Below are 25,798 nucleotides of genomic sequence, written 5' to 3' on the forward strand. Positions count from 1 at the left end.
GGAATCGAAGAGAGGAAGGCATGGGGAAAGGAAACAGTGGAACTACCCCATGCGGTGCCCTGAAAGGAGATCCCAGCCAGGGTGCCCACAGGACCCCAGAGAGCTGACGGTCCAATTGAGACCCTTCCACAAATAGTATGACTAAAAATCCAGTGGTTTTAAGGATATAGAAAGGAAGAGGAATGGTGTGTTTCTTTTTTGAATGAGAAAAAAGGCAGAACAAGAGGTAGCCAGGGAAAAGAAAAAACTGTGCAAGAAGTCAGGGTGCACGTGCCTACGAGGCCAGCTGAAATGCAGCAACTGACGGGTTTGAGAAACTGACGGCACGTAGGTAGGAGGACTCTGATCCAAGGTGCATGTCTTTTTTATCCAGGCAGCCTAGATTTTGTGACTCAGGAATACGATTCCTTCTCTAAGGGGCCAACTTGGATACTGTTTACATAATCATCACATTGTAAAAGTTATGTTGAAATCAACCAATGGACAAAGCCCAGCAGTCCTAGTTAGTTCCTGAATAGCCTGTAAATGTCATAACCTTGATCATATAAAAGAAGTTGATAGAGTAAAAGAACTTGATAGTGTCCTTGGTACAGTTAAAGAACTTGATCATGTAAAGTAAGGCAGACTGTAGAGCTGGGAGGTGTAGGGAGGGGAGGTGGAGGCGCAGAAACCACTTTCCTCTTCTCTTTGCAGAGCGGGCAGCGGGGAGACACTGTGCAAAGCTAGTAGAACAAAACACATCAGGGTTTAAGCAAATCACTTACTGTTATAAGGATAACTAATAGAAGAACTGAAAACAATGTAACAAAACTAGGAGAGAAGCAGAAAGGCCAGGGGGAAGGACGCACACTAAATTGATCACTTTTCATAGCAGGAAGTGAATAGATACTGTCCAGCTAACAAGCCACAAAACAAAGGTCAAAGCACATTTAGAACCGTGGTGCTAACCACCAGAACGTAAGCAGAAAGAGTTAGATTAGTTTCCTCTGCGTAGTGGACTGGGCATCATCCAGAGACTAACTTTGCACTTACCACCATTCTCCTCTCTGCATCTGTTTACATCCGCCGCAGTACTGTTATCACGAAAACAGTCGTAATACATTTTAAAGCTTTACGGTGGAAGAACTGAGGGAAGGGGAGTCTGGATGAGTGATCGGGTAAGTGTGCAGATGGGCTGGGGAAACTGAGTTTCCATTCCTCTTCTGTGAGTGCGTCTGGAGGCTCCATAAGAGCAGGGAAGCCACCGTGTTATTCCGAGGTCAGGGCTCACTGTAGGTGGCCAAAGAATTTACGTAAGTGGGTAAAAGGAAAAGAATGTAAAGTCAATAAGAGGCCCCTCCCACACATGGAGGAAATGAAGGGAGGAAGGAGGGAAGGTCGCCCCGTACGCAAACCCAAGGCTCCCCAGAGGCTCTGTGGGGCTGGTTGCTCCCTAACCTGTCTCTTGCCTCTGGGCACTGGCCTAAGGAGCCTGACACTATCACCTCTCCACGTGGCTGCTCTTGTAGTAGGGGCTTGTTGGGTGTGTGGTCTGTGCAGTCACCTGGGCCTCACACTCAGAAGGGCTACACTCTTGGTTTAATGCTCTGTTGTTACCATCTTGTCATTCTTAATAATTTCTGGATAAGGAACCTCCCATTTTCATTTTGCACTGAGACTTGCAAATTATGTGGCCAATCCTGCCTACAGTCCTGTAACTGGTTTGACAGCAACCGTCATAAGCCTTGTCCCCTTGCCCTAGGCCCTGGGTTTACTCAACAAAGATGCAAAAACAAGTCAAATAAGGGTCTTGGTTTAGAGCAGCTCCCAGCCCAGAATGGGGAGGAAGTCAAGAAAACAGTAAATGACAATTACACCACAGTGAGCTTAGTGGGACACTGAGCTTAACGAGGGATTGCGGAGGGAATGTGGCAGAGAGAACGGTTCGGTCTGCAGGCCCATGATTGGTACCCGGGAGATCGCGGGCTGAGAGAGGGGGTGCTTGTCAGGATGGGTGTGGATGCACAGAGTGCAAGGCAAACAGGGAACAGTGGGGCTTTCGTGTACTGAAGCATAGGGTGCTAGGCTGAGAGAAGCTGGAAAAGAGGCCTCAGGGGCAACAGAGCCACGTTAGAAAGTGGGAACTGTGTCCTGCAGGGAGTAGGTTTTAAGCAGGGCCAGGAAGCGATCAGATTCTGTACTAGAAGGATCACTGTAAGGTAAATGGGAATTCCAGAATGGATTCCAGTTGCAGACTCAGCTAGGCATTCTCAGTTTATACAAGGGAGAAAGGCACGGTCCCAAACTCTGTCCAAGCATTTCCTAAGCTTGTGGATGTTTGTAGGATAGAGATGCGTGTGTAACGCTGTGTGGATTTCGGTGCACGTTGAAGTGAGCTCATATCCTGTGTGGATATATGTTGGGAGTGTGTGTCAGACTGACAGGATGCATATCTGGGGATGTAAGTGTTAGATAATTCTTCATGGGTCTCATGTTTCTGTGCACCTTGCAGAGTGAAGCGCTGATGCCTTTTGTTCTCGACTATCTTTTCAAGGATGCTGTGGAACACACAGCCTTGGGAGATAGAATTAGCATCTCCCTCCTGAGCAAAGGGCAGATGCACCTCCTGCTTCCTATAAGACTCGGGGTCCTAAACTCAGAGTTCCTCCCCTATACTGTAACCCACTGCATGCAGGGTGTCATGTAATCCTCTTCACATCACCCTGTGGGAATTAGGGCTCAAGGAACTAGCACCAAAATGCTAATACTCTGGCAACTGTGATTGCTGTTAGCAGCAAACTGTCCGTCATCCCTGACCCAGGCATCCTGTGTTGTCTACCAGCATCCACAAAACCGTGGCAGGCTACCTCGCTAGCTTGCAAGTAGGCAAAAATCTCAGACGATTCACAGTTCCTGAAATATGTTTGTAAGCATGTGTGTTTCAGTGAGTCTGCTTTTGACCACATTTGTATGTATATGCGTGGATTAGAGGGTCATGGTGTCTGTGAGAAAGCGTGTTTCAGCGTTGGTACTGATTGTGAAACCAGCCCTTGGATGTCCGGGTCTGTACGAGATAACTAGGAGCATGCTTTTAAGGTGGGGCTGTACCAGCTCTCCTCACTGAAAGATAGGAAGGAGGTGGGGGCTACGGAACATGGAGAGACAGACGCCCCCTCCTGCATCCACCCACCAGCCACCTGGGCTTAAAGGAATCCTGTAGTGACCACAGGAAGAGGCCACAGAGGACTGTCATGCAGAATAAGTAGCTGAGCTCTTAATAGAGGCCCTTGATTTTGTGGAATAGGATCTTCTTCCCCACTCCATCTTAAACTCACTAACTTCTACAACATTCCAAACCTCCAGCAGTGCCTGGCCCATCCCAGGCCGGTGAAACCAGACTCTGGGTCTTAAGCCCCAGCAATGTTTTTTTTTTTTTTAAACTTCTCTGAGTGTTTCTTTTCCAGCAGCTAAGCTTGAGAAACTGTCCTCTGAGGGGTCTGTTAATCCCTTTCCAGCCAGGAAAACGGGGATAGGTCATTCATGAGTCACCTACAGCATGTAGTTACAGCAGGAGCTTGAGTCCATCCCCACGGGATACCATTTCAGGACTCCTCCTGTCTCCAGTTACTGTGCTTGCATCTCTTGATTCAGTCGGCTTGGTGGAGAGGGAAGCTGGATGGAAAAGAAATAATACCTGAGTATTTCCTGCTCTCAGCACAGCGCTGGCTGCTTTACCTGCAATATCTTCTCTGCCTCCTCAAATAATGCCCTATGGTCGATGCTGTTACCTCATTTAAGAGAAGAAAGCCAAGGCCCAGAGGAGCTTGGCCGTTGGTCCAAGTTCGCACAGAGAGGCAGGGCCCAGCAAGGTTTGGAGGAGGGAGGGGTGCTGGGAAGGACAAGACAGGAAGCGAGAGGAGATTCCTCTGTGTGAGAAGGTGCCGACTATGCTACAGTTAAAACTGCAAAGGCACCAGAAGGTTTTCAGAGGAGGATGGAGCCTGGGGCATTGGCAGGAGGAGGTGAGTAAATGTTCTGAGAGGTAGGCTAGCTAGAGCCCCAAACCCTGTCATGCATGGATTGAGCCAGAGGGCCTCCCAGCTGTAATCACAGCTGCACATGTATGCTCTTCTGCATCATCTAGAAATCAAACTACCCCATTCCCAGCCCACACCACCCCTGAAATCCGAGAGGGGTCCATCGTGGCAGGTCAGCCCCGAAAGCAGCTGTGGCGGTCTTGCAGGCACACAATGGCCTCACTGCCTCCTCCTAGCCCCTCCTATTAACATTCAGGCAGCTCCCCGCACCATTCATCGAAGGCCACGGAGGAGTTGAGATCTGATCTAGCCTGGCTAAGCCGCATTAAAATCAATTAAAAAGGAGAGATAAGCCTATTCTTTCCAATTGAAAAATCCACAGGAGCCGGAGAGACACACAGCCCATCGATCATCCAAGACTCTGCTTTCCTCGGCTTTTTCTCTAAACAGCTGCAGAGGAGCTGGCCGGGCAGGAAGGTCTGCCTGTGATCCCCTGGCCAGCGGCTCCCGGGCTGGATCTCAGCTCCAGCAGGACGTGCCTGCTATCCTGTGGCGTTGCCCACCTGCCGGCCTGCCAGCCTGGCAGCCTGACCACAGTGGGAGTGAGCACAGAGTGGCCAGGGGAGAGCCCAGAAACCTGTTTCTTGGACCATCTCCAGAGGCCTGACAAGGCTCCCCGTTTGCTCCTGGGCCCAGAATGTAGACCTCAGGGAACCATGTATTCCAGGCTTGTCTTGGCTGTCCGTGAAGAGCTGGCAGAATTAGGCTTCTCTCTCATTCCTCTTCGGAGAATTTTTACTGCTGGGATAAGTCCTGTGAAGCTGCATTTACTGATTTTTCCAAGAAAAAATGGTGTGTGTGTGTGTGTGTGTGTGTTACATGCTGCGGCCTGCACCCACACAGAGCCTAGCACATTAGCAGGTACTGAGTAAACACTGTCAAATGAATTTAAAAAATGAGGCTCAATTGTATCTGCCATCCACCAGCCATAACAATCAAACAGCATTTGCTGCCAATTTGGGTATTTCCGATCTTAACCTTATCAGTTTAACTTCTTTGTTTATTTATTTAACTGGCAGCCAAGTCTTCCAACAGTCTCTTGACACTGAGACAGTGTTCCTATAGGCGCACCCAGCCCCAGCACACTGCCCTGCCCAGGAGGGCCAGCTTCCTGGAGCAGATGGGCCCAACCTTAGCCTAAAGGGCGAGTACAGGCAGGGCTAGGGGGAGAGCAGGAAAGATCTGAATTCCCGGGGAAGGGAGCCTGGACTTGCTCTGTGCAGGGGTCTCCTCTGTATGCTACAGATGGCCCATGGGCCCAAATGACTATATTATACTCTCCCCCGGGTCAGGGGTGATCCTAGAGAAGAGACTTAATGGACAATGAGAAAGAGTGTCCTGATCCAGAGCCGCTGGGGTTTTACTGGGCCTTCCAACATGGAGGCAAAGATTGGATTGCATTTAGAATACAATTCTTCCCGGCAGTTCATGGAAGGTTATTGACTCCAGTGCATAGTTGTTTCAAGTAATTGGAGCACTTTGCAATTCCATCCGTTAGGAGCTTAACCTGTAATGTGAGCTGTTCAATTGCAATTGCAAAGGGTGAGGCTCAGTAATGATCCCTCTGGACCAAGGATGTCCGCGGACGCACTGAAGAAACCATAGGATGCGTTTCCTTGCAGGGCAGGGGTTTTCCCCGCTTCTAATGGAGCAAGTGTGTGAAGAGCCAACTGGTTGGAAAGAGATTGTCCCTTAAAGGAGTTGAAGCTCTGATTATTTGCTTTGTGTGGTTCAGAGAAAACTATCAAATGACAGATGCTCAGACCTTTTAGGGCGGCGCAGGATGTTTCAAATGCCAGGCCAGTGGTAAAGGAGAAGGGCCTTAGCCACCAGCTCTGAGACTGAGGGCTTGGAACATGGGGTCCTTAAACTAACTCACTTTGTGACTTTGGAGTCCAGGGCACTTTCTCATTTATTCATTCAACAAATACTTACTGAGTGCTTTCTTTCCAGGCCTTTGGAAGGAGTGGTCTTAAAAATATTTAACAACTTGGGGCCAGCCCCGTGGCCGAGTGGTTGGGTTCGCGCGCTCTGCTTCAGCGGCCCAGGGTTTCACGGGTTCGGGTCCTGGGTGTGGACATGGCACTGCTCATTGGCTGTGCTGGGGCGGCGTCCCACATGCCACAACTAGAAGGAACCACAACTGAAAATACACAGCTATGTACTGGGGGGCTTTGGGGAGAAAAAGGAAAAATAAAATCTTAAAAAATATATGTTTAACAACTAGAATGGCATGAGCAATAAGCAGTCAGAATGAGAAGCTGTCCAACCAGAATGGACGTCAGCCCTGGAGCTGATGATACAGCAGGGAGCACAACGTTCCAGGGCCTCGGCGGAAGGAGTCAGTGGGGCTCCCCACATGAGATGCTTCTAAGCTGAATCCTGCAGGACCAGAGGGAGAAAGGAAGGAGGCAGGAGTTTCAGGCACAGGTAGGGTGCAGAGTGGACACCACATAGACAAAATCTCATAAGCAAGAGAGTCCCTGAGACTTCAGGAATCTTCCAGTAGCTGAAGTGGGAAGTAGTGATGCTGGGAGGGAGCAGACCGCGAAGGACCTTGCATGGTTTAACAATGGTTTGAGTTTTAATTCCTTAAGTTGATTTGGAACAGTGGAGGATTGTTAATCAGGGAGAAATAGGACCGAACTATCTTTCTAGTGTTTTTAGAAAGATCAATGTCTGTATTCTAGTTAACAGGTGAGGGTAAGGGGCCAGAGAGAGGGGGACCAGAAACTCCCCAAGTGAGAGAAGACGAGCCAGCGTTCAGGGGAGAGCTGCTCTTAGGTTACACCGTTGGTGTGCAGGGGTGTGGGTCCGCCTGCTGTTGGCCTTACGCAGGACATTTTTCAGCCTGGAAACCACAAGTGCTGCTTCGGTATGTGTTATGGCCCAGACAGGTGGTTTCACAAACACTATGGATGGGAGTGGTGAGTGGGCTCTCCCTGATAAGCCATCCGTGTCTAAAGTGCGTTTTCAACAAAGCTGTTCTACCCTGTGACATCTTGTTAATGACTCAGCTGCTGATGAAAGAGGGACCTTGTTCTAGGTCAGCAGTTCTCACACTTTTTGATCTTTGCACCGCTATTTTATACTCTTAAAAATTATTGAGCACACCTAAGAGCTTCTGTTTAGGTGGGTTGTTTTTGTTGCTAGTGCCCTTGAGCGGATTCTGACTCCTAGTGACCCTGTGGACAGCAGAGTGGAACGCTGCCCAATCTTTTTGCACCATCCTCTCACCTTCCAGCACTATATCAGACAATGCTCCGCTGTTATTCGTAGGGTTCTCGTGGCCAATTTTTTCACAAGTGGGTGGCCAGGTCCTTCTTCCTAGTCTGTCTTAGTCTGGAAGCTCCGCTGAAACCTGTCCACCAGGGGTGACCCTGCTGGTATTTGAAATACTGGTGGCACAACTTTTAGCATCACAGCAACACACAGCTGCCACAGCATGACAACCGACAGATGGGTGGTGTGGTTCCCAGACAGGGACACCAACCTGGTCCATGGCAGTGAGAACGAAATGTTAACCACTAGACCACCAGGGCTGGGTTTACGTGGGTCACAGCTATCAATATTTACCACACTAGAAATTAAAGCTGAGAAATTTTTTCATTATTCACTAATTTATTTAAAAACAACAACAATAAACCTACCATATGTTAACATGTATCTTTTTATGAAAAATAACTGTATTATCCAAAACAAAAATAATTAGTGAGAAGAGTGGCATTGTTTTACAGTTTTGCAAATCTCCTTAATGTCTGGTTAACAGAAAACAGCTGGATGATCATGTCTGCTTTTGCCTTCAATCCACTGCAACATCATGTACCATGTGGATTCTGGAATGCTCCACTTTATCACGAAAGAATGAGAGTGAAGAAGGCACTTCATGTCTTAGTATAGTTATGAAAATAGTTTTTTCCTCCTGGACGCCAAAAAGGTTTCAGGGCCCCACAGCGGCTATTGCTCTAGACCTTGTCGTGCCAGATCTGCCCTTTGGAAGGAACCAAACCAACCTGCTAGTCCCTCCTTGTTTCCTGCGTGGGCGTCATCCACTCCCCTAGACCGTGAGCTCGGATACGATGGGGCCACACCCAGAGGCGGGGGGGTGGGGTAGCTGGACCCATGTCCTGGAGACTGCTGAGCTCATCTAGGACAGCACATCAGGCTCACACAGCCCCCAGCCTCTTAAGTGCATTTCTCTGGATCTCTCAGACTAGCTCAATCCCTAGGCCATCCATGGTTGTATGACCTAGAACTCCTCCTAGACACTCCCCTTTACTCCTTTACCCCTCCATGGCCATTTCATCACCAGGGACCCTCAGTTCAACCTAATGAATATCCCTCAATCTGTCCCCCCTCAATGTCCATTAATACCACCTGGTTCTGGACACCCCATCCCTCTTCTGGGCTCCTGCCACTGCCCCATCGACTAAAATCTCCCAGCCAGCCTCCACAGGAACTACAAGAACCTTTGGAAAAACAGATCTGAGCACGTTCCTCATTTGTTTAAAGCCCTTCAGGGGCTTCTATGGCACTTAGACTGAGTGGTAAACCCTTCAGTGGCAGAGGCCCCTTCTGCCTTCCAAGCCTGCCTGTGTGCCTTGCTCCCTCACTGTGCTTCAACCCCTCAGCCTCCTTCATATTTCTTGTGCCTCTGGCTCTGTCCCAACCCTGGGCCTTGCCTCAAGCTGCTTCTCTCCCTGGAGTGCTCCTCCCCACCTCTCTCACCTACTTCACCTGTACTTACGCTTCAGCCTCAAAGCAGTCATCACTTCCTTCCAGAAGCTTCCCCCGACCTCTCTGACTAGGTCAGTTCCCTATTGAGGCATTTATAGCAACTTTCATAGTTGCAATTGTATAGCTATTGGCGTAATTATTTGATCAATATCTAGTTCTCCATCAGACTGTGATATTCACTGAAGGTCAGTGTTTTAGCTATCTATTGTTGTGTAACAAATTTTCCAAAAACTTAGCAGCTTAAAACAAACACTTAATATTTCACAGTTTTTATTGGTCAGAAATTCAATGAGCTGGGCGATTCTGGGTCAAGATCTCTCGTGAGGTTGCCGTCATCTGAAGGCTTGACTGAGGCTGGAAGACCCACTTCCAAGATGGCCACTGGGCCTCCCCACAGGGTGCTTAAGTGTCCTCACAACATGGTAACTGGCTTCCCTCAGAGAACAAGTGATCCAAGAGAGCAAGGCAGAAGCCACAATGTCTCTTATGACCTTGCTTCAGATATCCCACTCCATCATTTCCACAACATCCTGTTGATTACACAGGTGGGCCCTAATCAGTGTGAGAGAGCACTACGTACGTACACGAAGACGAGGAGGCAGGGGCCATTGGGGCCATCTCCAAGGCTGTCTACCACAGCTGTGAATCCCGTCTGTCCTTGCTCACTGTTGTATCTTCAGTTGTAGATATTCAAATAAGAGTTTTCGAGTGAATAAAAGAGGGTTTGACTAGGTTATCCAGTTCAAACACTAAGTGAGGGTGGGTACAATAAGCCTGCCCCCTCCCCCTTAGCATTTCCAGCAAATGCTCAGGGGTAATTAAGTCCCAATCTTCGCTTTGCCCTAGCGGTCCCAAAGCCTGGGTATCCGTGTCCTACTCAGAGCGGTAAGAGGACATAGTCCACAGCCCCGCCTGTAGTCAGCTGAGGCCTCAGACGTGCCTTTCCTGAGGAGGCTCCCGGGGCAACTGTTCACTCCTCAGACATTTGGATGAGAGAAGCAGCAATTGAGAGAATTGGAAAGTGGTGGTTTCACCTTATTTGCTTGTTCCGTGTCAGCTGCCCTCCAACTAGTCTGTGGTGAGGGTGGGGTGAGCAGTGTCGACTCCCCTGTCAGGAGCCTATTTTTAGTGGCTCTGCCGGATTACAGAGCTCCATTGCCAAGGAGTGAGGGAAGCAGCTGACACTCCAGCCTGCAATCTAGATATCTTGCTGAATGTGTCTGCCACTGAAACACGGCTCTTCAATAATGCATGCGGCTATTAGCACCAAGCTGGGGACAACTTGCTCCCTCCCAGCGATCAAAGCCGACGCCTGGGAGCCAAGTTGGTGATCAGATTTCACGGGGGCCTTATAACTGCTGCCCCTCCATATGAGATTAGAAATGAGCTGTTTCATGTCCAAGGATGAAAGCAGGAAGGATTTGGGAGAAAATCCGGCTTCCCAGAGAAATCAAAACACTTCCATTTCATTACAAATGGATGCATGACACAGCTAATAGCTCCTGTGAGAGGAAACGCTGCGGGACCAGCTGTCTACATCGGCAGCTCCACTGCGATGCCATGTAAAACGTGTGGGATCCAGGATCAGGGAAGCCACTCGATTTCCTTAGGTCCAGGGCACCTCCCAGACCTTGGGCCTGTCTCAGATCCCTGGAAGATTCGCCTGCGTCCTGCAGCATTAGCAAGAATTGAAGCAATCCCCTCGGAGGTGATTGAGTGGTCAAAGCGGGGACCGCTGAGGAGGAGGCGGCTGCAGCCAGCAGCTGACATACTATTAATAGCTCCTCATTACTGTGCATGATCATATGTCCAGCACTTTGCATACAGTACCAGTAATCCTTGCAGCAGCTGGCGGTGTATTATTAGACTTTGCTACAATGAAGGAACTAAGGATCAGAGAGCTTAAGGGGTCTCCAGAAATAAAGCCAAACCCAGCAGCAGAAGGGAGCATTCCTGGAGGAGCCAGCCTTTTCAGTCATGCGGGAAATGTGGAGCATTTAGCCAACACCACCATGGGCACCCCTGGCCTGACTTTGAGGCTTTCCACAGTCAGACCCCCAGCCTTCCTCCGGACGTCTTTCCGTGTTTTCTCCAGGGAGCTCTCCCCTGTCCAGCCCACAGGAGCTGGCCTGGGTAGAGTAGGGCTGAGAAGCTGACTTCTTCTGGACACGGGCTCTGAGCCCCTGCGTGGGCCATTTATCTTCTCTGGCCTTGCTTTCATCATCTGTGGATTGGAGGTTAACACCAGGCAGCCCGGGAAACGTTCAATCAATGTAGTTAAATGGACTCTCCTCGCTTGTCCTTTACACCACACCAGGGGCCCACCTTGGCCCATTTGCCCAGCTCTTCCTTCCTCTGCAGTTTCTCTGATCCTTCTATATCCCCAAACTATGGGAAGCTTGGGTCAATTCTCCTCCTTAAAGAAGTTTCCCAAGTCAACATTCCCACCAGCCTGCAGCCTGCATGGGCTGGGCCCCCACCCACTGTCCAATCGCCTCTGGCTTTGCAAGATGAGTTTACATCGTACTGGCTTGGCCAGGAGCTATGTGGGCAGCGTGTGGGTCTCTCCCCCTTCCCCTCCTATCTGCCTCACCCCCAGACCTGCCTGGGCATCAAGCACAAGGCAGGCCCAGGAGGGCTGATGACAATTTTGCAGACCTGGCTTCAGAGTGTTGGGCAGGCTCTGGATACAAGACAATAAGCCCTGCCACAGTGGACAAGAGGGCTCCTCCAGCAGCGCCAGAGTCAGAGGCGCCCTTGGAGAATGGGTCCTCAATGCTGGGCTTCCACACCGGGGCTGGAACGTCTCCCTGTCACTGACAGACCCAGAGGCAAAGATACCAGCTGGGAGGCTCACCCAGCTGACTCTCTTTGATAGCCTTATTTAATTACATACCTGTCTCTCCCCAGACCGCAGCCCCTCAAGGGGTGGACTGTATCTGGTTTATTTCTGGGTGCTCAGGGCCAGCACAGCGTCTGCATAGAGGAGATGCATTAGACACAGTGGGGGGCTAATGAAGGACTGGGATTGAGGTCTGGAAATGTGGGAGGGCATCTCAGGCAAACGAAGAGACGCAGAAAAGCTGGGTTGGTGAGATAGAAGGGAACCTCCATGATGGGCTCTGTCCAGGGCACTTACAAATACATGTTTGCAAATCACAGAGCTTGTGCCATGGAACTGAGCTCCCAGCCCCTGTCAGTCCACTTGCCAGACTCAATCTTGTCTGCTACTAAAGTCATCTTTCTGCTTTCCACAGCACCAGCCCCATGCCCATTGAGGGATGCCATGCACATGTGTCTCCTCCTGCACCTGCTACCCTGTGGGTGCTCAGTGGGGTTGAAGTGAAGACTTACCCAGGAAAGTCCTCATGCTCTTGACCCAGCTACAGGCAACACAGCCCCAAGTCTCATTAAATCCTTAGGACTTCCTGCATCCAAGGCTGCCTGGCATCTAATCTAGAGTCGTCCTGTGGAAATGTAGATAGTTGTTGGTTTGGAGATGTCCCAGAGCCTTCCTGTCCTCAGCATCCCTGGCAACTCCCTTTCTGATTGCAATGACAGTGCTTTCCCACACTGGGCCACAGAGCAGACACCATCCCTCCTAACCACCCCAGCACCCCTACTTACCAGTCATTAAGGGTCTTCCGTGCCTTCCTCACCCTTCCTCCCCCATGCCCTCCCTCTGACTGCCTCTCAGCTCTCCTGGCCCTTTGATGCTCACAGACCATGCCCAGCTGAGCACCTGTGACCCACTGTCCCTGGGGTAGGCACAGTGCCTCGGGGGCTGCTGGGCACAGGCCATTTCCACTCAGCTCAGTGGTCCACCTCCTGGCTAGCCCCTCTGTCTCTTAGACCCCTCTGTGCACCCAGCTCAGAAGGGTTCTTTTTGCTTTTTTTTAATTATACTTTTTATTTTGAGATAGTTGTAAGAAACAGTACCATGGGGGCCGGCCCGGTCGCTCAGCAGTTAAGTTCGCACGTTCTGCTTTGGCAGCCTGGGGTTCACCAGTTCAGATCCTGGGTGCAGACGTGGCACCGCTTGGCAAGCCATGCTATGGTAGGCATCCCATATATAAAGTAGAGGAAGATGGGCATGAATGTTAGCTCAGGGCCAGTCTTCCTCAGCAAAAAGAGGAGGATTGGCAGCAGATGTTAACTCAGGGCTGATCTTCCTAAAAAAAAAAGAAAAGAAAAGAAACAATACCAAGGATCCTGAGCCCTCTTTACCCTGTTTCTCCAAATGGCAACATCTTGCAAAACTACCGTGCAGTACCACCATTGGGATGTTCAGATACTGACCTTGCTGCAGTCAAGATCCAGAATGTTTCTGTCACCACGAGGATCCCTTAGGTGGCCCTTTCATAGCCACGCCCACTTTAACCCCCCGGCCACTACTAATCCAGCTCAGAAGTTCCCTGAGCTGCTCCCTGCTCAGGCCCCAGGCTCCGAGACCCCACTCCAGCCTCTGCCAAGGCAGATCCTGTCTCCTCAGCGGGGCTCCCACAGCTCTTCACATTCCACCCCCTCATCCTGTCTCCACTCGCACCTGCAGTGGGAGGCGGGCTTGGTGTGTGCCATGCCCTAGCCTGCGACAGCACTGCGGCTTCCCTTTTGAGCACGATTACTAACTCCTGGGGAAACTCAGCATCATGGCATCTCCCTGGACCTCAGTTTCCTCACTCACACAGGAGAGTTAGAGTGGATGTTGTCTGCAGAGCCCCATCACCACCCATGGACTGGCCACTGTGAAATCCCCTGCGCTGAGCTCCAGTTCCTAAGCCCCAGGTGGCAGAGCCCACCCCATGCCCCCGCTCTCTGTCCACCTGAGGAGGGTCACATGTACCCTGTTGGGATTCTCCCCTCAGTTATCCCGCCTCTCTCAAGTCCACCCGCTGAGCTGTCCATCCTCAGCGCGGCTGGTCAGGGCAGAGACCTGCCCGGGCCCATGGCTCTCTCGAGACCATGTCGTCATTAGCTCAAGTGTGCTCCAGCTTGTGCTTCTGCTTCCCAAGCTACTTGTGGATTGAGGAAAAAGTTCTGGCTCCGTTATCAGGGACAGCAAAAGGTGCATGCGTTCTCCAGGGCTGCACCTTCCCCGGGAGCCAGGCCCCGGCTGCTTCGATGTGCCCAGGGCCTTGACTGAGCAGTGAGCCCTGAGGAGAAAAGTACAAAGAGACCTCCCTTTACTGAATGTGAATTTTTCCCCCTGATGGACATCTTCAGGCGGGGGTGGCTCCAGCTGTGACACAGGAAGGAATCTTTTGTCAGGAAGAGGACTGGAGTGACATTAGGATGGAGCCCCTGTGCGAGGCCCCTCTGATGGGGGCACCATGTACCCTGGGCGCAGGCCTCAGCTCCTTTCCCATGGAGGGGGGCTTGGACGGGGAGCTCGCTGGGCTCTGGCTGACAGTTGTGTTCTGACACCTAAATGGTGCTGGTCGTCGGCCCTAATAAAGGGGCCCAGGCTCTGACAAAGTGACGATATTCGTCTCTTCCTAGGGTTGTGTTTCAGAGCTTACCCTGTGCAGAGTGAGTGTGATGTCTAATGATTCCCTTCAAGCCAGTGACACTGGACTATCCAGATGTGCCTGGCGGCAACCTGGACCATCTGCCAAATCACCACCACATTGGGACTCAAGCGAGCACGCGCGGAGCACCGACCACAGGTGCTCCCCACCCCGGCGCCGGGCATTTTCTCACGTGTAGTTTCAGTCTTCCTTCTTTCCCAGTGAGGAAATACATTCTGGGAGGAAAGGACCTCCCCAGAGTGACACGGCCTGTACTCAGGAATGGGATTCAGACCAGGTCTGCTGGCCACAGTCCAGGCCTCACCCCCTCTCACCTCAGCGGCTCCTGTCGCCAGGGACTATGCTCAGCCTTGCTCCCCTTTCAATACTGAAGATAAAAAAATCAATCCTTCAAGTCTCAGTCAAATGCCCCTTCCTCCAGGAAGTCCCCCTGGTCCACTTAGCTGCACCAAACCTCTCTCTCCGCTCCGTGTAACGCTTTGTCTGCCCCCTTCTTGAGCCCTTTCCACACTTCTTGCTGCAGAGTTATTTGTACACTTGACTTTGCCACCTTCAGCTCCCAAGGAGGCCACAAACGGTGTCTGAGTCTCTGTCACCAGGCCCCTCTCCCAACAAGCACTTGCTAAATGAATAAGCAGAGGTGGCCGTGGTCTGGCGCACACCTCCTCAAGGCCAAACGCAAGGAATTAAGGGTTAGGCATTCAAACCACGAGCCCCTTAGCCTCCAGGGAGACCCCGGCATGGGGAACCTGGATAAAATTACTTGAAAAGGGAGGACACCTATGACATTGGCGTGCTTCTCAGCAAAGGGCTCTGGGACAAGAAAGGCAGCTGAGTGGCAAGGAGGATAGCCTGGGTCGCTGCAGTGCTCTGGCCAGCCCCAGATCCTGCAAACCGCCCCTCCAGCCTGCTGGCTCAGGGCAGGGACCCAGGGGGTTGTCGCTAGTTGACCCCTCTTGTCTTCTGCTAGAGTCCGGCTTCTAAGATAGAGCTAGTTAACAGCTCTCTGGCGTTTCTAAGAATAAATGTGCTGGGGGTGGTCACTGCTTTCTAGATTACTCAGTGTTTTACTGGAAACACTCTGGTCTTTTTTGCACAATCACAGCCTGTACCCACAGTCTGTAATCACAGAACGTTCTGGGCTCACCCTCCTCTCTGGCCTGGGGGAGTGGGGCTCAGAGTAGTGGCTGTACCCAGAGCAGTGAGTGGAGTCTGGGCCTGGACTGGGGCCTTGAGCTTCGAGAAGTGCCTTTCTGAGACGAGGCTCAGTGGCGAGCAGCAGCATCCTGGGCTGGACCGGACCCCAGATGGGACCCCCCATATGCAGCTCACTTGTCTATGCCCAGGATGCCCAAAGAAGCTTGGCCCCAGCCCTGCTCTTCATTATGTGCTGAGTCCTGAGCTCAGTGCCAGTCATGGTCGGGACCAGAGGACATGAAGACCACCTGGGCTCTCTGGGGATTCATGGTGCTGGCAAGAGCAGCCATCCCAAGGTGACCACTCCTGGGACTATGGGTGTGGTGCTCACTAGGGGTGAGGAAAGTTCACAGAGACAGGAGCAATCCCTGGGGCTGTGCGCAGGGAGTGTCTGCTGAGGCGGTGGGAGGTGTGGGGAGATGGAAGCAAGGCCTGGAAAGATGGCTAGATCAGAGGGGAATAGAGGAAGTGTCTGCATCTGGGGCCCCTTCCAGGATGTGTGTGGTCCCTCCAAGGGCAAAAGAGTGACCAAGGAAACCACATCCTGGAGTGTGGGGGCTGGGCAAGGGGAGGCGTTAAGAAGAAAACTGGCCTCCACTTTAGTCCCGCCAGGACCCCGGGGGCCGTGGCCTCCCCAGGCCCAAGCAGCCCCCCAACAATATGACTTGCTTTGACTCCTCCCTCCAGCCCTGCCCTTCTGTCCAGAGGAACTTTGACCTTGCAAACACATGCCCTGCCCCCTTCCGGAAAGTGACATCACCAAGTGTGCCCTCTGTCCTGTCACCTGACACTCCTGGAAGCTCAGAATGTCCCTCAGCCTGGACATTGTCCCCAGCCTGCGGAGCTAGATGGCTCCCACCCTCTCTCCCACCCTGGTGCAGAGAAAAGAAGGAATCTGGAGTCCAACAGATACCTGAGTTCCGTCCCTGGCTCTGACACACCTAGGCGGGGGGCGCCTTGACCTCTCTCAGCCATAGTCTCCTGATCTGTGAAGAGGGGAGAACCATGCTTATCTTGTGGTTTGTAAGGAGACCAAGGAGAACCACCTGTGAAGTGTCTACACTGTGCCTGGCATACAGTAGGTGGTCACTAAATGTTAGCTTCCAGTTTTTCCCCTTCCTGTCCAAACCGTTTTTCCTCCAATAAGTGACTGGGGACAGAAATCCTGCTCTAAAGACCTGTGCCTGCAGCTTGTCCTCAGAGGACATGGCCAGTCTTGGCTACGAGACCACTTTGTGCCAGGACAGCACATCTCAAGACGCTGACGGCCCCATGCCCAGGCCCACAGTGTTGGTAGAGAGAGGCTGTGGGTGGAGCCATTGTGGAGATAGGAACCAAGATGTCCAGAAGGGGCCAGGGGCCTTGGACGTACTGCTTGTGGCTCAGCCCTCCCTTCTCCCCTAATCCCCAGCCCATGGGTAGTGGCCATCTCCACCTCTGCCTCCTGCATGGGCCTGCCTCAGAGACAGAGGGAGGACAGCACAGGCTGACCAGGCCAGGCTGGCAACCACAGCAGGCTGGCGTCTGTGCCCCAGGGCTCCCTGCCGCCACCACGAGGGAAGTTCAGACCGAGGACGGAGCCTCCTATTGTCTCCTGCTTCAGTTCAAGGATGAGAGGATGCTTTGGTGGGGCCACCCGAAAATTTCAAGCCACCAGCCTAGTGCAGTGGCTCCTTACTGTTCCCCCATGGGGCCTGGGATCACCTCCCAGGAGGCATTTGAGGACTTCGGTCACCGGCCAGGACGTGGACACAGCCGGACCCTTGAGCAGGAGGGCAGGCACTCCTGAGGCCTTCAGGGCTCGGCTGAGCCAGGGCTGAGAGCTTTTTCTGACAGAGCCCCACAGACGCCTCAGTCTGCATCACCCCTGCACCAGCTCTTCCTGTGCAGAGACAGAAAGGGGACCTGACAGACCCGTAGGAGGAGAGAGGGAAAGCAGTCAGCAACCCAAGGGAGGCCGGCCACAAATGCCGGGAGACATCTGGGAGGATGAGTTTGATATGGACCTAGAAAAACTGAATTTGAATATTGAGAAGATGACCAAAAAAAAAAAAGGAAGGAGTGGACCACATGAGCCAAGGCCCCAGGCTGGTGCTTTGGGGCTGGTGTATCTGGTCAGCCTGTAAGTGTGGAGGGTGAAGCCAGGCAGTAAAAGAAGGCTGGAGGCGGGCTGATAAAGACCCAGGCGCCGGTTAACAGAGTTGGCATTTATTTTCCAAGCACCAGGGAGCCATCTCTGATCAGGGAATGGTGTGAGCAGGGCTGCCTCCACGAAGAGGCCCTGTGTGCGGGGTCTGGACCGGAGCAGGGCGGCACCAGGGGGGGGCCGCCAACTCTTTGTCTTGGCACGTGACTGGGCGAGGGGTACAGCTAGACCAAAGGCCTGGACTGTCTGCTGGACCCGCCCAACTCGGGGACCACACAGGTTCTAAGGCCGACCCCCCCACTGGCTGCAGAGAACCCTGCTCCCGGCCCAGGGACCCTGCCGAGAGTGGAGAACACAGGAAAACCAGTGAAGCTCATGGAGACCGCTGCCAGGCTCAGATGCCGGGGGCGCGTCCACCTCCTCCCTGACTCTGTCCAGCTCTGGCACATCTCCACAGGGATGGTGCCAAATCCTCCGGCCAGCTGAGAGCCGGTTCCCGCCACCCTGGCCTTTGCAGGCAGAGCCAGAGGCCCAGTGCCACGCCAGGGCCCCAGCTCTCCCTGGTAGTCCAGGTCCGGCTTTTGTTCTGCTTTGTTTTTTGTTAACTTCTTATTTTGGAATAATTTTAGATTTACAGACAAGTTGCAAAGACAGTACAGAGAGTTCCCGTACACCCATCACCAGCTTCCTCCAATGTTCACATCTTACATAACCATGGGACATTTGTCACCACTAAGAAACTAACATGGGGACGAATTTATTAACTAAACTATAAACTCTGTTTGAATTTCACCAGTTTTTCCTTAATGGACTTTAACTGTCCTTTTTGTCTGTTCCGGGATCTAATCCAGGTGACTACATAGCATTTGGGTATCATGTTTCCTAGTCTCCATCTCAGTGTTTCCTTGTTTTTTAGGACCTTGACAGTTTTTTAAATTTTTCTTTTGTTGTGGTAAAACATACACAAAGGGGCCAGCCCGTTGGCACAGCGGTTAAGTTCGCATATTCCACTTCGGCAGCCTGGGGTTTCGCCGGTTCGGATCCCAAGTGCAGACATGGCACCACTTGGCAAGCCATGCTGTAGTAGGTGTCCCACATAAAGTAGAGGAAGATGGGCACGGATATGAGCTCAGGGCCAGTCTTCCTCAGCAAAAAGAGGAGGATTGGCAGCAGATGTTAGCTCAGGGCTAACCTTCCTCAAAAAAAAAAATCATTTAAAAAAATACACACAAATATAACATAAAACTTGCCATTTTAACTGTGGGTATACAATTCAGTGGCATTAATTACATTTACCATCTATTTCCAAAACATGATCATCACCCAAATAGAGACCTTGTAACCAGGAAGCAACAACTCCCCACTCCCCTTTCCCAAGTGAGAGACTCAGAGGGGGACCCCACCCCAGCCTCCTGCCCAGGGAAGAGGCCTTGTCGTTCCTGACCAGAGTCCAGGAACCCCAGACCTGCACAGAAAGGCCTGTGGGCGTCGCTCTCTCATGGTCCCCGTGGTGAGCACCCATCCTTGATCCTTAGCAAATCGTGTGCTCGCTAAGGATAGAGAGGAGTCGAACACCCCTACCCTGCTCTCCTTCTCTGGGAATGGTCCTGCTTTGGCTCTCTGACAAAGATGCCTCCTTCTACATACCCACTGAGAGCCCTCTGGCTGAGGCCCAAGCAGCCTGCGCTAGCGTTTCTCTTCTGGGGGCCAATGTGGGGCTCTCCCGGCAGAGCACCCATACGCAGATTCCTGCCCCCACCAGCGGCAGCCCTCATGTCCGTCACCGAGGCTCTGTGGGGAGGAGCACCGCTACCACAGCCCAGACTTCGGTATGTCCTCGTCAGCAAGCTGGCTCCCCGGTGTAACTCCACAGCCAGGGGCATGCTGAACACAGGATGGCCTCAAAGCCAGGTATGTGTGCCAGGGGCCTGGTGCCAAGCAGATCACGTTTTGCCACCTTATAACACGCCTGGAATATCCATGTGCCTGGCTTTCCGCCCCAGATTCGGCACTCAGGACCTGGCTGCCCATTGCCAGACTCCTGTCGTCGGGCTCTGGCCACCTGTCCAAACACTCGTGCCCTCTGAGTGGACATGCTTGCTGCCTACCACACCCGCTGCCAGGCCATCCAGCCCTGGCTCCACCTGCCCGGCTGGCATTCTCTTATTGCCGGCTCCTCCCCACCAGCCAGTGTCTGGATCTAGGTGAGGCTCCTCCCCGAGTCAGCCTGTGAACACTTCTATGCCACTGCCAGGGCGGAGTAGCTCTCACGTCCGAGCAGCTTGGGTTTGGTTGGGGGAGAGCTGGACCGGGGCCTATTCTGGAGCAGAGGATGAGCTACCTGTCTGGCAAGGGGCGAGCCTCCCCTACCTAGGAGGGTCTCCTTCTGGACCCTGTGGCCTGCATGCAGTGTGCTGCTTCTCGCCAATGGGAGGGGTCGCTGGGTGGTTAGCCCCTCAGGGCCCCCATCAGTCACAGAGGGGCCAGCACAGGTGCTATCATCCATTCGACACTGTTCACTGATGCCTACACTGGCCAAACCTAGGGATGGACAATGGGGACACAGAGCTAGGAAGGCCGAGCCAGCCCTGGGGCTGCTTGCTGGCTGTCTATGCCACAGACAGGGAAACCAAGAGTCGGTGCAGGCCCATCTTCCAGGAGCCTCTGAGCCCCGTCCTTGGAGGGATCCCAGGCAGCCTCGGCTTTCAGGCCACAATAGCTACCCCCTGGCCTGCCAGAGCCTCACCCTGAGAAAGGTGGGTCAGTGGCTCAGAGCTAACAGGCTTTGGAATCACAGGCTGCTTATCTGCTGTGTGACCTGGGGCAAGTGACCTAACTTCTCTGATACTCAGTTCCTCGTTTGCAAAATGGGTGGTAAGTATTCCCATCAGTGTGGGGATCGAGTGGGCTCAGTTTGTAGAGATGCTTCCCCCCATCCTTTTACAAAAAAGATCCTTCTGTAATTCCTCATGGCTTAGAGAACAGAGACCCAAACTTCTTACCAGTAAATGCGAAGCCTGCTTCTGTCAGAACTCAATTTAGCTCTCCCAGTACAGCCACCAACTCATCCCAGTTTGCCGGGGGCTTTCCTGGTTTTAGCACAGAAAGCCTGTGTTCTGGGAGGTGTCCCAGTCCCTGAAACCAGGACAGTTAGCCACCCCATTGCCCAGCCTCCTCACCTACAAACCCCCCTCCTGAAAGCCCAGATGATTCACACCCCAACATGGCCCTGCCTTCTGACCTCTGGCCTTCACAAATGCTGTTCCCTCCACCCGGAATGCCCTTCCTCACCTTTGCCTGTTGAAAGTCAATGCTGCATTCAAGGCCAGCTCCTCTGCAAGGGCTGGAGTCGGAGCTCCCGCCTCCATCTCCCATGGCTCCCTCTGTGGCTCCCACACAGACCCAGCTACCTCCCTCTCCTCATCAAACAGTGGGCAACACGGGGCAGACACAGCTGGCATTACACTCCTGTACTCAGTAGGTGCTCAATAAATGTTGTGCTCCCATCACAACCTCCTCCAGCTGGGTCCACAGCCTGTCTCACGCCTTTGCTCTGGCAGGTGAGTTCAGCCGGAGAGCCAGCCCCGGGGGTGGCTCAGGCGGAGACACAGCCAGGACAGGCCTCACCCTGGGTGTGGGGACTCCGGCTCCCAGGTGGACTCTGCCCTGTCGTGACACCAGCCCCAAGGGTAAGAGCCCTAGACCAGGGCCCAGCTTTCCCTACCTCCCTGTCCGACCTCGTCCATAGGAGGCGTTAGCCAGCTCTTGGTGAACAAGCACCACGGATGAAGGCGTGGGCTGCCTCCTGCAGGGAGGGGCTCATCAGTGGTCGTCCAGGGGAGGAGGGAGTGAAAGTGGGGCAGCGGGAGGCTGGCTGGGGAGTTTGGGGAAAAGAGCCCTCCAGCACCCTGGACGCAGGGCAGGGTGCAGACCCCTAGGGGGAAGTGGCGGTGGGAGAAGAGGTTCAGGTGAGTGAGTGGGCCTCGCTCAAGTCAGGAGCCCCCAGGGGCCCGGGAGGGAGCACTCCGCTCCAGCCCATAGCGGCTGCCAACACTTGGGTAAGAGCTCTTTCCAAAGCAGTCAGTTCAGAGCAGGTGGCAGGACTTGGAGCATCCTACTCAAATCCTGGAGTGGCCAGCCGGAGGCCGATGACGGGCCCGGGACGATCCTAAAACAGCAACTGGGCTTTAGGGGAGATGGCGGGGCGTGAAAGGAGAGGAGGCATGAGGGGAACTCCTGTCCCAAGCCAGAGGGGCAGCCCGCAGCCTCACAGCCAGCAGGACAGGGAGGGTGGCTGGCCCTGGGGGGAGCCGGCGGCACTGAGGCAGCCTCACCCTGGGCTGGAGGACAACAGAAAGCAGGGCAGGGCAGAGGCGGGTGACCCTGACTGAGTTCAGGGTCCCTCACTTCCTTTGGGGAGACTCAGCTTTCACCACACAGCTCAGCACCTGGTGGGTAAACACGGCGGCTTCTGGCAGCGCAGCCGGCAGAGACAGGGAGTGGGAACCGGGCACAGCATCCTTCTAGCAGGAAGCTTGAAGTGAGGGGGTGCAGGGCCGGGGTGAGCACAGACCCCCAAGTGCTCGAAATGTCAGAGTCAGTAACTGCCACCGAGGGCAATGGAGGCAGGGAGGGGGCGGGGCATATCCATGGCAGCGGCCATGCTTGTTTTTGATTGTATGCCAGTCACTGTACTGCCATTAACCATTCAACAAACATTTATTGGAGGCCAATGAGGCACATGGAATATGACAATGAAGAGTGTCACCATGAACCCTCAATCCTCTCTTATTTCTCCCCCGAGTCACAGGGGCCAGCGTTAGTACCACCATCGTACAAATGAAGACAGTGAAGCTCAGAGAGATGAGCGAGCCCAAGGACACACAGCGAGTTCACCGCGGAGAGATTTCCACCCCGATGCCAGACAGTCGAGAATATGCTTCTACCTCCTGCCCTCTGGGGCCTGTCAACCCCCATCCCAGCTTCCAAGGCCCCGGGCACCCTCCTCTGAAACTCTGAGGATGTCAAGGCCCATCGTGGGCTGTGTGCCCGCAGGTTCTGGGGAGACGTGAACTGCAGCAAGATCATGACAGAGAGACCCCAACACCACCACCAAGCATGCCACCCGAGCAGTGTCTACCCTGAGCTCCCAGCCCACTTGCTCCTGGGGGATATTGTTGCATCTTACTTGGGTGTGCAGGAGTCAGGAGCTGTACTATACGGTTTCCTGGGGCGTTTCTTAAGGGCAGAAGACCCATTTTACAGATGAGGAAACTGAGGCCAGGAAGATAACAGACTTAGCTCGGGGTCACACCAGTCAGCAACACTGGGGCCGGAGCCTGGGTGCCTGGCTCCTCGCCCACTGTTCCTTCAGGACACCAGACAACCAGCCAGGTGGGTCTGAGCCCCCCTTCTCTTGGTCCAGCCCCTCCAGGACTCCAAAGGCCTGACTGCTTCCGGTTTCACCCCCAGGGCTTGCGCTCACCTCTCTCCACAAAGGGAATAACCCCGGGAAAGACTGTCCAGGGCTGGGGCTAAGGCAGATTCTGGGGATCCAGCTCTTTTGGACTCTCAGATCCCCCCTTGAGTGAGGGCAGGGGTGCCTGCTCCCACCTCAACAGCCTCAAAGAAAGGGCTCCCTCCCTCACCATCCCTGTTCCCATCACTCAAAAATAAAAGGAAAAAAACCCTCCAATTGGCATCCATTCAGAAAACAGTTCTATTTTCTGCTCTTTTCCTGTTCAGAATAAACAGCAACATAAAATTTGAACAGAAGGATGAGAATGATTTTCCCGTGGCCCCTTACTTGGTGAGATAAGAAATAATTAATTGCCTGGATACTGTGAAGGGATTGTCCTGGAGCAGAAAATGCCTGCTCTCGTGCAGAAACACGCCCCTTGGAGATGCTCCCGAGTCTGCTGTTGGTGCCGTGGCGCAGGAAGTGTGCCCTTGCCTGCTCCCTGTCTGGCAGGGTCTAGCCGGGTAGAGGGTGGTGCCTGTCACAGGGTGGGGGCTCCCAGGATTTTCACAGCACAGCTGGCCCCTGACCTGCCTCAGAGGTCTCCCCCAAAGCCAGGGGCTGGCCTGGCCCTTGGGAGCATAATGCTCTCCTTTTGTGCTGGGCCCCAGCCAGGTGGGAGCATCTCCTCATTCCGGCAACTGCCGTCATGCCGGCTCCTACACTCCACCCACAACTAGAGAGATCTTCCTAAAAACACACGTTTTATCAACCCTAACAGCCCTTGAGGTCAAGTTCAGGCTCCTTGATGTGGCTTAAAAGGCACTTCATGATCTGAGCCCTGTTTGTCTTCTCATCTCAACCCCTAGCTCTCCGCATCCCAGCTGTCTGTGCCACAGGGCCTTTGTACAGGCTGTTCCTCCGCCTGAACTGCCTTTTCACTCCTGATCATGCATATTCGGCTTCTCCCTGAGGGCTGTCCCTGGGCCTGGCCTGCTCTGGAGAGCTCTCCCAGAGCGCCCAGGAGGCTGGCACACTGTCGGTCCCTGTACCTGACACACTAGATTGCAGTTGACGGTTTTTACACCGTGATACAGCAGCTTCTCACAGTGTTCTCTTTATGCCACGTGGAAGCTCCAGTTCTGTTACTAGAACCAAACCTTCCTGAGGCCCACGAGTTTGGTCTTCTTTCAGGGAAAGGTCGTGTGTGATGCCCCTCTGGGTCCCTAGCACCTAGCACGACACCGGGAACAGAGTAGGTGCTCAGCAAATGTTTCTTGATTGAAAAACTAGAAGACTGAATGAAGGAAAGTCCTGTCCACCTGAAACATCAGTCCCGTAACTTCTTTCCCCCTCAGAGCCTGATTTGTGAGTGGGACGGTTCTATTTCCTGAGAAGTACTAAAACACTGCCGGAATGTGAAGGGGCCAGAGGAGAGGATATTCCACGGGGTCTGGTAAAGAAGAAACTGCGTCCTTAGAAGGGATACTTCAGTGAGTTACGTGAGGCCAATCAAGTCACAGAAAATGGTTGTTCCCCCGTCTGCTCAGGAAAGCGTTTGCTTTGCTGAGTGGGTCTGTCGGGTCTGGCTCGGCATCAGGGGGCTTAAATCACAGAGGAGACACGGCCTCTTCCTCCCATCCCTAACACCGCATGCTGACCATCAGCCAAGACACCCCGGACGCCCCCAGCCCTGCCCCTAGCCACCTCCACCAGGCCATCAAGGCCCGACTCCCAGGCCACCTTCTCCGGGAAGCCTTCCCTGATGCCTGGATGGAAATGTCTGAGTCTCCCTCCCTGAACGCCCTTCTGGCTCTCAGGCCGGGTTGTGGGTGCTCCGAACCTCCCCTGGGCCTCACACTACGGGAGGGCAGGGCTGGCTCCGTCTCCCCGCTCCCTGCAGAGGAACGCAGCAGGTCTGATGCCAAGGGCAGTGGGATTCACCGAGGTGCTGCTGCACATGCCCCTGCAGAAGGCTTGACGGATGTTACGTTTATAAACAGTGTTCTGGGGTTAGGTAAATATGGGAGATGCTGGGTTAAGTCAGGCTAACTCGGTGTCTTTGAAGGGGGACTTCTCAGAGCACGCGCTGACGTGCATTGTGGTTTTCTAAGAGTGGACCAGGGGTGCAGTCGTTCTCAGATTACTTGACTGTGGAACGCTGGTTCGAGCAATGCCTTGTTCCATGGAACACACTTTGGGGAATAGTAGAGAACACTGTCAGATCTGGATATATTTTAACAGCCCTGTCATTTTATAGCTGAGGAATCAAGCCCCAGAGAGGTACTGGCAGAGCCAGGACAGAATCCAAGACGCTTCTCATCTCATCCTGACCTGGGAAGCATCACCCAGGGTGAGTCCTAAGCTTCAGGCCAAGGGGATCAAGGCGGCAATGTGACCTTGGAAAGCTCGACCTACCTCGTCCCTGGTGGCCCCGAGGCAAGGCCAGTGTCCTAGTCTGAGTCCTGGACCCAGCTGGGTGCCCATTTAGGGGGCTGCAGGGGTCGGTGGGAAGCCTTCGGGCCTCTGCTACTCTAGTTTTATAGGATGGTGGCAAAAATGTAAATGTTGCTCAGGCCATTGCCTCAGCCATCCCAAGAGACCTAGGAGAGGCCTTGGCCATGCTGAAGGTCTCCTCTTCTCCAGGGACCTTGGG

The 25,798-nt window shown here is 53.3% G+C and overlaps 1 long non-coding RNA gene across 1 annotated transcript; it reads left to right on the forward strand.

Moving 5' to 3' along the window:
* Positions 1–1,016: 1,016 nt before the first annotated feature.
* LOC138917719 (uncharacterized) lies at positions 1,017–23,377 on the forward strand. The gene is made up of 2 exons (XR_011426168.1): positions 1,017–1,157; positions 19,447–23,377. It is a non-coding gene; the product is annotated as an uncharacterized lncRNA (long non-coding RNA).
* The last annotated feature ends 2,421 nt before the right edge of the window (positions 23,378–25,798 follow it).

Source organism: Equus caballus, chromosome 15 (assembly GCF_041296265.1).
Source record: "Equus caballus isolate H_3958 breed thoroughbred chromosome 15, TB-T2T, whole genome shotgun sequence".
Classification (NCBI taxonomy): domain Eukaryota; kingdom Metazoa; phylum Chordata; class Mammalia; order Perissodactyla; family Equidae; genus Equus; species Equus caballus.